The 4153-nt window shown below is 43.0% G+C and overlaps 1 long non-coding RNA gene across 1 annotated transcript; it reads right to left on the reverse strand.

Annotated features, from left to right (window-relative positions):
* Positions 1–2883: 2883 nt before the first annotated feature.
* LOC134935665 (uncharacterized) lies at positions 2884–3936 on the reverse strand. The gene is made up of 3 exons (XR_010180325.1): positions 3874–3936; positions 3586–3798; positions 2884–2967 (listed from the first exon to the last, which is right to left on the reverse strand). It is a non-coding gene; the product is annotated as an uncharacterized LOC134935665 (long non-coding RNA).
* Between the last annotated feature and the right edge of the window lie 217 nt (positions 3937–4153).

Below are 4153 nucleotides of genomic sequence, written 5' to 3' on the forward strand. Positions count from 1 at the left end.
TCATCATGACGCTGTCGGATTCTCGCGAGACTCGGATTCTATATAAGGAGCCGCGCGTCGCCGCCATTTTCACACGTGCATTGAGATTGATAGGGAGAGGACGTGGCTGGCGTCCTCTCCATTTAGATTAGGGTTGAGAGAGAGAGAGAGAGATTGACCTAAGGCTGTGATACTGTAGAAGAGAGTGCAGAGTTTAGTGACTGACGACCACAGTGACCACCAGACAGTGCAGTTGTTTGTTTTATTTAATATATCCGTTCTTTGCCTGAAAAAAACGATACACACAGTGGGGTATATTTACTAAGCTCCCGATTTTGACCGAGATGGCGTTTTTTCTTCAAAGTGTCATCTCGGTCATTTACTAAACACTAATCACGGCAGTGATGAGGTCATTCGTATTTTTTTGCTAGTCCAAGTTCAAAATTACGAATGAATACACCATCGGTCAAATTACGCCTGTTTAGATATGAATCTCGGTCATTTACTAACCATTCGTAATTGCATTTGCTGCCGCGAAAATGATTTCGCGGCCGCGAAAAATTACGATTCGCATTTTTTTCCTAAAAAAAAACGCGCCAGCCTTTGAAAACCGCGTTTACATGTGAACTTAATTATCCATTACTCACACCTGTTTTTTTGGGCCTATAAAAGTGTTTCAGGCACATTCTGAACTACTCTCACTCTGAAATGGCGGCTGTAGTGTGTGGCAATGGTTTTTTGTTGGCTGTGGGATACGTTAGACTGCTCCATGAGGCTTCCAGGAATCAGGACCAGGTAAGTGAACATGGCCAACAGGTTGTCCAGGTACCGCGGAGGCTGCGCCAGCCTCGTTTTTTTAGAGGGCGTTTAAACTTAAATGCATTGTCCGATGATAGGGTCATACAGATGTTCCGCCTAAATAGAAACAACATTTTCCACCTGTATGACCTTGTCAAACTGGGCATAGACCCTGAGACAGCACGCTCTCGCTCTGTCTCAGGCCTACACAAACTCCTGGCTGTGTTACACTTTATGGCTACTGGGAGCTTCCAGGCTGTGGCAGGCGACGTCATTGGGATCTCACAGCCCACCTTTTCAAGATTTTTGATGCAGGTGAGTCTAAAAATACATATGCGGTTATGGCTAAGTGTTGCTTGTGTAAGTTGAAACACCACAGTATTGTAGAGAATACCTAACATGACACTCACCTTAGCTTATTTAATGTCCACTCAGGTTTTGGATGTGTTGGAGCCACACATTAAAGCCTCAATCTGCTTCCCTACTGAGGAGTCGGAGTGGAGTGCTGTCAGGGTAGCTTTCTATGAGCTTGCAGGCATGCCCAATGTGCTGGGGGCCATAGATTGCACACACGTTCAGCTGAGATCACCTAAGGGCCGCCAGTATATATATACTAATAGGCATATGGATCAATCAACTAATGTCCAGGTGGTCTGTGATGCAAATTTAAAAATTATGAGTGTTGTTGCAGGTTACCCTGGTGCCTGCCATGACTCCTTCATCCTCAGTCAGTCATCGCTCTTCGATAAATTTGAGGAGGGACAAATGCCTGATGGCTGGCTGTTGGGTATGTTGAAAATGTTATGTGTGTATGTCTTTTAACCACAGCCTAGATTTTGGAGGAGGTGATAGAATAATCTAACATATGTCCTAATGTTGACTATATATGTTTTTCAGGTGATGGGGGTTACGGCTGCTACTCTTGGCTCCTTACTCCATTGTCCCAACCTGATTCTCCTGCTGAACACAGTTATAATCATGCACATAAGGCTACGCGGAATGTGATAGAAAGATGTTTTGGGGTGCTGAAGTCACGTTTTCGGTGTCTGGATAAATCTGGTGGCCTTTTGTTGTATAGTCCCTCAAAGGTGACTCGGATTGTGTTCTGCTGCTGTTTTCTCCATAATCTGTGTTTAAGTCAACATCTGGCACATGGTGAGGGAGAAAGCTGTCAGCAAGCAGAGGAGTTAGATACATCTGGTGACAGTGTGAGTACAATTGTAGGGAGGCAGGTACGTCAAGAAGTGATCCTGCGATATTTTACAGGTAAGTTTTATTATGCTGTAATTATCCTTCACTAAACACTTTGCTCTACTTTCTATTGTGTGTTCTGTTACTTACTGTTTGTTGTTTATAGTGGTGTGTCCATTGTGCTTAGTTGATGCTAACAAAACATTTACAGTCATTACCCTTGAAAAACATAACTACATACATACAGACCAGCTTAAAAATTTTTGGAGACGGACACAGGAATGTTTTTTTTTAACAAATTTTTGTATTTATTTGCACAAAAAGATTGGTGTTATTTTTTTCGCTTGTGTGTGCTGGGTGCTGGCTCACTGGCACGTGCTCTTGAGGAACGCCGGACAGGGGAGGTTACTGGCGTTTGAACAGGGGTCGTGGTCCCCGAGCTGGAGGTAACTTGCTGAGCTCCCATCATAGCAATATTGCTGCTCAAATTATTTAAACTGGCAATCAGCTGAGTGTTTGTAGCAGTGTGGCTTGCTACAATCCTGGATAAGGCCTCATTCACCACTTGATTGTGTTGAATGATCTGAACGAGTGCCTGCTGATGTCGCTGTTGCTCATCTATAATGCGGGATAAATGTGCATTCATTTGGCTGTTTTCAGCCCTAATTTGCTCCATTGAGGTAGCCATTCTCCCTACTTGTACTATCAGTCTGCCCGAGTTGCGACTAATACGCGGTAGATGATGGGGCAGACTGGCAAGGTGTTGTGTATGTTGGGTCAGGGTGGCATTGCTTTGGGCCTGTTGGCTTGTCCAACTGGCCCAAAAATCGCCAGGAATTTGGCTTGGGGGCGGAGCTTGTGCCAGTTGGGGACTGATGGATGGTTGGGGTATATCCTGCAACTGTATTGGCATGCTTGGATCAACAGCTGTAAGTTGCAGTGTGAAGGATGGCTCTTGTTCTGGTCCCTGCTGGTCCTCGGCGGACATCAAGTTGTGCTCTGTATGGGGTAGGCAACATGCAATGTTGTAATTTTTTTTAATTTGGCCTGGCTAATGCAACACATTAATACATTCCTAATACTACATTTTTGCATTATTAGCACTTGTTTTTCTCAACGTTAACAATTTATAATTTTTATATTTTAAAAAACCAACACAGGCGCAAACATTGCCAAATTTGCATATTCCTCACTTAACTAACTTCCCTCCACACCATTACACTGTTAGATTCCCTCCCCTCACCACGATATAGACTACTTACCTGTATAGTCCAGAGGAGCGGAGCAAGTAAGCCATCTACATACTGGACAGGGGCGATGTGTGAACACTCTAATGGTTTTTTTATTTCGGTCCAACATTTAATTTTATTCATATTTTTTTAAAAATGTGAACGTGTGTGTGCTTAATGTATCCTCAAATCTGTTGTTTTCATACAAATAGGTTGTCTAGACCATCCACTAAGACCTTATCTAATTTTATTAAAGCACCTTGAGCAATTGAAGACGTTACATCACATTGATTGTTGAGGAAAACATGTAAACTCCAAACCAACTAACAACATCTTAAGTGTACTGTGTATATTATTGCTTATGTGTTTAATTTATGTTTTTACTCACCAGATAACTGAGGTGATCTGGCCTCATCACTCTGCGAACTCGACAATAGTGCCAGTGGTGGCTGGGGTGACACTGCCGAAAGTCTTCGCCTGGGTGGGGATGATGGAGGTGCGGAATCAGAGCCAAGACGCCGTGTCTTAGTTGGCCTCCTGGGTAAGTGGCCCAAGCCCTGTGATGGGCGGCTTACAGGAGGTCGGCTTCCAGAAGCAGAACCTAGGTGCAAAATTTAAACTTAATATTTTGTACTTCTATGTGTTTTCAGAATATGTGACTACAGTGAAGACTTACCTGCAATACCGGCATCATCCTGACTTGTGTGAGGCCTGTCTGGGCGGCTGGTCTGTGTGACTGTGGAAAAAGTGACCCCAACATTATTACCATGTTTTTGGAAAAATGACCCACTGAAAACCATTAATGTACTGTAAGCATCTATATGGTTTTGTTTAAAACAAATTTTTAAGCTTAAGAGCTTCTACATTCATGATTTTGAGTTGAATATCAAAATGTACTTGATGTGGCACACAATAAATTTATTTAAAATAAGTTTTTGGTCTCAGATATTGCAGAG

This window comes from Pseudophryne corroboree, chromosome 6, assembly GCF_028390025.1.
Source record: "Pseudophryne corroboree isolate aPseCor3 chromosome 6, aPseCor3.hap2, whole genome shotgun sequence".
NCBI classification, from domain to species: Eukaryota; Metazoa; Chordata; class Amphibia; order Anura; family Myobatrachidae; genus Pseudophryne; species Pseudophryne corroboree.